Raw genomic sequence first — 9,389 nt, 5'->3', positions numbered from 1 at the left:
AGCATCGTGGACAAACTTTGTATTGTACAAATTATATATTTATATTTTTTTGTCTCTTTGGTCACTGAAGGGTAGGATGTCATCTGTGAATCATATAAATAGATAAGCTCTTCGAACATCAGGGACACACGACTCCTGGAAAATAAACCATCTCCTTCCATCTCTCTTGTTAGAGACCATGGAGCAAGGGCTTGAAAAGCATAGACCCGTCTCTCTTCACCTCTTTTTTCACAAGTCTTTCTTGGGTTGTGTCAACTCACGAACGTTATAGGGTCTGACGTCCTAAAAGAATTCAACAATCATGATAATTAAGATATAGTAAAAACTATTTTGGAAGATATGCATGCATACCACTCTAGACCTATATATTTACATATCTACACCTAAACCTCAACTTTTTCATACATATGCATGGAAGTTGTATCTTACTTTTAAAATGGTGGTATTTTTATGTGGTATGCAAGATTTGGATGTTGAAAATGGAAAAAAAAAAAAAAAAGAGTTTAGATGTCAAAATTGGGTGAATTTCAAATACACGGCTCCATATAAAAGTGTTGTCCTCTACCGCCTCCTGCAGCTTGATGCCAGTTGTGTGCCATCATTGTCATCCGTCGCTCGTCACTTTACGTCGCTCTTGGCTGCCAATAATTTACATGAATCACATATATTTTGAAATATATTATTTTAATGCTACTTCGAATCACTCAAGAAAGGGGCATTTACATACACAGCGCACAATTCTTATGTTATTTACATATCTTACATCTAAACTTTCATATTTACAGACATAGTACTAAACTCTTTAATATTAGCATTATTTTCACTTTTTTTAAAATGAATAACACATAGGTTTAAATCACCAAAGTGTTATATATGTAAATATAAAAATTTAGTTGTGAGATACGAAAATGCATAAGAATTGTGTGCTAGGTATGTAAATTTCCCAACAAAAAATATGAAGTACATTTATTTCATATAACCAAATAACTTCAAAGAATTTCATGTGCAAAACAACGACAAGAACAAAAACACACAATAAATAAAGAATAAAACACAATGTGATTTACGAGGTTATTCTAATATCAATAGACGAGAAGAAAGAAAAAAGGTCTAAATAGGCTTACAATCCTATATCAAAAAATTAGCCTTAATTCCTCCAATAAATAAGAGGGGATTAATGCATACTAATAAAAAAATAGAAATAATTATTTACCCCTTTTTTTAAAAAAATCTCTAATACAATAATTTACACCACATTTGTTACTTCTAGATAAGTGGAAGATGGCCAAAATGAGCTCCAACACTAAAACGACTGCACCTAGATAGTTGTCTGAATAACCCCGTCCCAAGGGATCAAGCTTTATGTAGTTATTCAAAATGCTCGACGAGTAATCAACCATGAGCTCAAATGTTCGCAAAATTTATACAGTGGGTGAACTTCTCGATTTCTGAGCATGTTCATTAGATTTTCCTTCATATTTATCTTCTTTAATAAAACATTATCGTCATCAATTGAATCTTAAATAAAATGATACTCCACATCAATGTGCTATGTACACGCGTGATGAATTGGATTTGTGGCCAAGGATATTGCACACTGACTGTTGTTCTTGTTGCGGTATATATATAATCAAACAAGAGAATGATCAACGAAGTGAAAAATAGAACGAGAAAAATTCACACCAAAAAATAATAACACAACGAAACACACAGATTTACGTGGTTCGACAAAATTGTTTACGTCCATGGAGTTGCAGAGGATTTTACTTCTTGAGGAATTTACATCAGTCGATCACCTCGACTTACAAGAGGAATCTCTCACTCTCACTTCGTTGCTCTCTCTTCTTCTCTCTCTGTTCTTCTCTCTTTACACCGAGATACACCGAAGAAACTTTACACCGAGATACACCGAAGAAGAAACACGTACAAGAGAAATAAACCCAATTTCTCTTATGCCACAAGCCACGAAGAAGAAGCTCAGAGAGAACAATTTTCTTCTTCTTTCTTCTTCCTCTACCGCAAGGAACTACTCCTCCTTGCACTTCTCTTCCGCTGCCCCGTGGAAACCTTCCTCTATCATGAGGAAACCGAAGAAGAACTCAAACTTTGACTTCTTAACCTAAGGAGAGCCCTCCGAAGCTTTTATTGTGAACAGAAAGGAACAAATTGATGCTTCGCTTCACGTTAGAGAAAGGCGGGAACAGTTCGCGAAACGGTAAGGTCGCGGTTGCGACCTTTCACGATCAAAACAGGGAGGTGGGAGCGGGATGACGTCGTTCGCGATCGGAAGTAGGTGGAGGCGGGATCTTCTGTAGCGGGCTCCAGCGCTAACAATCTCCCACTTGGAGACCGATACACATGCTACAACATCTCTCTCCTCAAACTGACATCCTCCACTAGCAATGTTAGCTTTTTCTTCAAACATGAATCCTCCATGAATCCTCCAACTTGAATCCTTCACCTCTGCAACTCAAATCTCTGTCTTCACTCCAGAAGACCAACTGAAGCTGTGCACAAATTCAGTTTCTTAAGAGTAACACCCTCAATCAACATATCAGCAGCCTCCACATAGCTTTGCACCTCCAAGCTATTTCTTGGGTCACTCTTGTCTCTTCTTCTTACAATCTTCTTACAACTCCCACTGCATAGGCAACATCATGTCTCTGTTGAAAGCCTTTTTCAACAAGTCTAGCCTTGTACCTCTTACCGACATCACACTCAGTTTTCATCTGGTACACCCACTTGTTGTGCAATGTCTTCTTCCCTGGTGGAAGTTCTGTCAGCTCCCACTTGCTCAAACTTTCATTTTGCAAGATTTTTTCATAACTTTGTGGTTCTTCAACATCTGTTTGTGGAACAATAGGAATGGGTGCCCCGGACCCACTTTCCTCTTCACTTTCATCACTGCCCTACACAGTGGTCTCTGGTAGATTTCCTACCATATTCAAAGCCCCTGAATCCAATATCAACTCTTCAACAAAACTATGAACTACCAACAGTAGTGCATCCTATGATTCTTCAGATACCATATTTATGTTATCATTCTCCATCTTCTTAGGATTTTTGCAGTTCTTCTTTATGTGGCCAGCCTTGCCACAATTCTAATAGGTTGTCTGCTTACTAAACTTTGATTTTGATCTCCCTATACTTGAGGTCATGTCATGCCATCTCCCAACATTCAGTGCATTCAGTGCCGAACTCAAACCTGAGACCTCGCCAAAATCTTTCTTGCGAACTTCCTCAGCCAAAATCAAATTACGAATATCATTGTATTTCAATTTAGATTTACTTGCAGAACTGCTAACTGTTATCATCGTGGCTTCCCAACTATCTGACAATGAAGCCAACAAGAGAAGTGCACATCTCTACTAAAATCAATTTTAACAGACGACAATTGATTTGTGTTGGTGTTAAAATCATTCAGATGTTGAATAACAAACACACATTCAACTATCTTCAGGTTGAATAACTTTGTTATCAAGTGCACCGTGTTATTCGTCGATGGCTTTTCATACATACCTGATAATATTGTCATGAGATCTGTAGCCGTCCTTTCCTTGACGACAATGTGTGCAACGGACCTCAATAGGGTCAATCGAATAACCCCCAGAACTTGTCGATCCAACAAATTTCATTCAGCCACATCCATTCTTTTAGGTCTTTTCCCCAATAACGGAAGATGAAGTTTCTTCTCATAAAGATAATTCTCTATCTGCATTCTCCAATAACCAAAATTTGTGCCATCAAACTTCTCGATCCCTGAAACCTTTACTTCATTTGCAGTCATCATTCTTCCTCAGATCCGAACAAAGCTCTGACACCAGTTGTTGTTCTTGTTGCGGTATATATATAATCAAATAGGAGAATGATCGACGAAGCGAAAAATAGAACGAAAAAAATTCACACCATAAAATAGTAACACAGTGGAACACACAGAATTACATGGTTCGACAAAATTGCTTACGTCCACGGAGTTGCAGAGGATTTTACTACTTGGGAAATTTACACCAGTCGATTACCTCAACTTACAAGAGGAATCTCTCACTCTCACTTCGTTGCTTTCTCTTCTTCTCTCTCTACACCGAGATACACCGAAGAAACTGTACACCGAGATACACTGAAGAAGAAACACGTACAAGAGAAATAAACTCAATTTCTCTTCTGTCACAAGCCACCAAGAAGAAGCCTAGGGAGAACAATCTTCTTCTTCATTATTCTCTCTCTACTGCAAGGAACTACCCCAAGGAACTACTCCTCCTTGCACTTCTCTTCCACTACCCCGTGAAAACCTTCCTTTATCCTGAGGAAACCGAAGAAGAACTCAAACCATGACTTCTTAACCTAAGGAGATTCATCCGAAGCTTTTATTGCAAACAAGAAGGAACGAAGAGATGCTTCGCTTCACGTCAAAGAAAGGTAGGAAAGGTTCGCGAAACCGTAAGGTCGCGGTCACGACCTTTCGAGATCAAAACAGGGAGGCGGGGAGCGAGATGGCGTTGTTCACGACCGAGAGTAGGCGGAGGTGGGATCTCCTGTAGCGGGCTCCAGCGCTAACACTGACTACCGACACTTGAGTCTTTCAATAGGTCTTGTATCCATATCACTTCCTTTATTGCCTTCGCGACTTCCATGTACTCAACCTCCATAGTAAATAAAGCAATAGTAGACTGAAGATTTGATTTCCAACTGTTTAGACCTCTCGTTAATGAGAATAAATAGCTAAACCTTCACATATCCATGTCACTTGTATAGTCTAAATCAGTGTAGCATGCACATAAATCAATAATAGATTACTAACTCTAAAATGATAAAGCAACATCGAATGTATCATTCAGATACTTCAGAATACACTTCACAACCTATCAATGAATCCGTCTTAGATCATTCATGAACCTGCTCACAACACCAACCACTTGTGATATGTTTGGTCTAATATAAACTATGACAACATAAGAAATTGATTGCATATCTTTTTTTCTCATGATCATCTTGGAACACTGATCTGAGTCGACTAAAATTGATTTACAATGCTTAAACTTACCTCCTTACTCAAATCATCAACACCAAACTTTTTTAGCACATTTCGAACATATGCTTCTTGTAAGAGCCAAACCTTTATAGTTGTTTTATCTCTGAGAATTTTCATGCCAAGAATTCAACGAGCTTAACCAAACTCATTCATCTCTAAATATTTGGACAATTGCTTCCTCTTATCAACTACAGTTTGACTAATAAATGTAATTAACATGTCATCAACATATATAGACAAGTAATTGAACTCATCATTGACCAAATTCTTAAATTATGCACAATGATCATGTTAGCTCCTCATGCGTCTATCCCATCATGAACTGATCAATTTTTTTATACAACTGCCATGTTAACTGCTTTAACAAATAAATCCTTAGCTAATTTACAAATCAAGTCTTTTGAGGCTCCATATCTTAGCGGCTGCAACATATAAATCTCCTCTTATAATTTCTCGTTTAAACATGTAAGAACACAATCTTCACATCAAATTGCTCCAAAATTTGACTGTATTATGCTATAAGTGCTAAGTGAACACGGATCAAGTGATGCTTGACTATTGTGGAGAACATCTCATTATAATTAATTGATTATCTTTATGTTAAGTCTTTTGTCGCTGCCCTTTCTTGTGCCACAGATCCTCTCCATGAAATTCTTCCTTCTTTGCATACAATCATTTGCACCCCAATGACTTTACTTCATGGAGTAAGCATCACCAACCTCCAAGTAGTATTCATTTGAAGAGACTCCATCTCTTCATCTTTTGCCTATCACCAACAATCACTATATGAGCTCTGCACAACTTCCTTATAGTGACAAGAAATTTCAGCTTCCATGGTTACAAGTGAACATGCCATGTGATCCCTCAACAAAATTATTTTTGAGATATTTTGGTGCCTAGCCTTTCTCCAAACAATAAATACCTGAGCACATATCTCATCTTCAAAATCTTCTTCCACATCTTCTTGAGTTTTATCAATAGATACTTGATTAGTTGTAATTGGATCAAATACCTGAGCAAGAGTGGACGTACTTTAACGAACAAATGGTGCTGCATCAAACCCTAACTTATGTTACATATCTGTGGTCTCAATATAACTCTCCATGTACTTTGAGTCAAGAGGCTTCAACAAGCTTGCTTCATCAAATATAAGAACTCTACTAATGATAATATTTTTCTCTGCAGGATCATAAAGTTTGAATTCCTTAACTCCACATTTGAAGCCAATGGAGATCACCTTCTTTGCTCATGATTTCAGTTTATTATTTTGTACATGGTAGTAAGTTGGATAACTAAACACTCTGATGTGCTCATAATCTGTAATAGGATGCCCCAAACAAATCTCCTTTGGGTTCTTCTTCTTAATAGCTACGGAAGACGAACAATTCACTATGTAATAAACATGGTTTATGGCCTCGACCCAATAAACTCTATCCAACCCAAAATTGAAGAACATACAACAAATTTTTTCCATCAAAGTTTGGTTCATCCTCTTTTCCATCCTATTCTATTGTGCCATCTCTTAAATAGTGAAGTATTGGTTTATCCCAGCTCTTTAACACTCTTGTACGAACACATATGATGTGAATTTACCTCTGTTCTATGATCTGATACACCTGATCCTTTTATCCGTCTTAGTCTTAATCACCTTCTGCTAAGTCATGCAAATTTCCAGCACATCACTCTTACAGTTCATCGTGTACACTCAAATATTTTTGGAGTAATCATCGATGAAAGAGACAAAACATCTCTGCCCGTTGAATGACTCCATCTTTGTTGGTCTTTAATCATTTGTGGGAACAAACTCTAAAAGAATATTTATATTGTGGATGACAATATGAGAGGATACTTGTGCATTCTTGCAAACATACAATATTCACAAAAATCGAGCTGCAACTGCTCACTCAGTGAAGCCTTTTCACCATGAGCTAGTTGTATATGCCACAATATAGTGGTGTTAGAAGAATCATCAACAACAACTACTACTCCAATCACCATATTATCTTGAATATAATAAAGATTTCGATAGCGAAATCCCTTCATAAAAATCAGTGCTCCGTGACATGTCCTCAAAACTCATGCCTCAATAATTACCTTATATCCCTTCGTCTCTAAGGCCTCGACTGACAGTAAATTCTTCAAAATATCTGAAACATATCTAACAGAAGTCAACTCCCTCACAGTACCATCACACATCCTAATAAAATTTGCTCCAAACTCCAACAATTATACAAGTTTGATCATTGTCCATAGTAATTGCATTGCTATCAAGCTTCTTGTATGCCCATAACAACTCTCGATGTGGACAAATGAGATAGGCAACATCTGTGTCGAAAATCCATCATAATCATCTATGTACAAACTATGAGAAACTACATAGCTTCACCCAAGAGACTTATTTTCCTTTCGAGAAGTATTATCGCTGCCACCCTTCTTTGCCCAATTTTTCTTGTCAGATTTGTCACGTTAGAGTGTAAGTTCCTTAGCTTACTCCATCATTATATAATTCCTATTCTTTTGATCGAACTCATGGTTCAACAACGTTATAGTCACCTTACCATAATTCAAGACCTCATTCTCATGAATGAGTGTTATGGTGAAGTGTTCATACTTATACAAGAGCAAATTCAATAGAAAAAGTGTTTATCTTCATATCTATCATTCTCATCTAGATTTAATATGTTTATCAAAAGCTTTGTAAAATCATTCAAGTGCTCGTTAATATTAATCTCAGGTTTCATCTGAAACTTATAGAGTCTATGCTTCATATATAAATGATTCTCCACGCTCTTCATGAGATATTTATTTTCCGACGCCTTTCATAATTTTTCTGCAGAGGTCTCTACCATTATCACATAATTGATCTACTGAGATAACAATTTCAGATAAGCCATATACACTCTAGTTCATCTTCAACAGTCTCTTGTAACATCCCTTTAGGATGTTTATCGTCATTGAGAATTATCTCCGGATTCAAAGAGCACTACTCATGCAGACATTGCATCACCACATGCCAAAGTTTCTAATGCCGTCAAATTTCATTGCATCAATTTTTATGGAATGCGTAACCACCTAATGAATTAATGCATTTTCCAATGTCATGATAGATGTTGAAGTTCCTGACAACATGTTATTATCTATGGCTCCATCATGTCTCATAATCTAACTTATTCCAATCTCTATATCAAAATCTTGTAATAATCAAAGTTTTGGATGATTTTAATTTGAGTGTGACTATTTTATTTACTAAAAAATACTCTGAGATTTGTGCTAATCACTTTGAGATTCACGCCAAATGACAGTTTATTGAAGATGTATCAAAGGTAAACCACATGAGTAAGTTATGATCGAGGTTGAAGATAAAAATTTCTGGGGCATAATAGAGGAGAATGTGGATCTCAAAGCATGATTGATGGTGGATGATCAAGGTGAGACTAAAGGAGGAGAGGGGGTGTGTGTGTGTGGAACGTGGATCATTGATGGGATGTGGTAGGAGTACGAAAACATAATAGGTAAGAGTGTAATTGATCCAGGTTGACTTGTGAGCTAGTTTGTGCTCAACATGATAAGTAGCTCGAGAGTTTAACTCTATGAGCCACCAAGCCTTGTTCAAGATAAACTTGACTAGACTAGCTAGCTCGTGAGGTGGCTTTTAAAAAAATCCTAATATAAAAGACACTCAAAATATATTGAAATTTAAGAATTTATCCATAAATTATTGAAAAAATTTGCTTAGAAAACAAAAGAAAAAAAAAGATATTTTGTATCAAGTAATTTTTTAATAATCATCTCTTTATTGTCCATTTTATTTATTATTTTATTAAAACACTACTTTAAATTAGTCTTATTTTCTTTCTTTCATAATAACAACCCAGCTCAATTGATAAAATTAAGCTTGAGCTCGATTAATTAATCAAGTTTAAAGTGAGGAGGGCTCGATCTCGACAACTCATTTATACCTTTATGTACGGTGGAGGTAATAGTTGAAGAAGGGATATAATGTCAAGCACGTGGGTGTTGGTGCATAAAACAGGAATGCTATTTAATTAAAATATCAATTATTTTTAAATTTGCCTCTTCTACTATAGAACAGTTGAATATGATGGTGCTTTTAATGATTTTCATAAATGTTAGTAACATTATAGTAGTGAGGAAGGACTGGATGTTAATTATACCAACGAAATAATTTCAGTGGCATGCATGCAAATTTTTACTTATTTATTAACAATATTGAAGAGATTAATAAAATTTAAATAAAATTAAATTCTAATATATCAACAAATACAAAGGGCATTTGGTCTAGTGGTATGATTCTCGCTTAGGGTGCGAGAGGTCCCGAGTTCAATTCTCGGAATGCCCC

General features: G+C 36.3%; 1 non-coding gene across 1 annotated transcript; it reads left to right on the top strand.

The window, feature by feature from the left end:
• Positions 1–9,317: 9,317 nt before the first annotated feature.
• Positions 9,318–9,389, top strand: TRNAP-AGG. Its single transcript has one exon. It is a non-coding gene; the product is annotated as a tRNA-Pro (tRNA).

This window comes from Phalaenopsis equestris, unplaced genomic scaffold (assembly GCF_001263595.1).
Source record: "Phalaenopsis equestris unplaced genomic scaffold, ASM126359v1 Scaffold000137, whole genome shotgun sequence".
NCBI classification, from domain to species: Eukaryota; Viridiplantae; Streptophyta; class Magnoliopsida; order Asparagales; family Orchidaceae; genus Phalaenopsis; species Phalaenopsis equestris.
The sequence above is the reverse complement of the archived record's forward strand: the minus strand, read 5'-3'. Positions and strand labels throughout refer to the sequence as shown.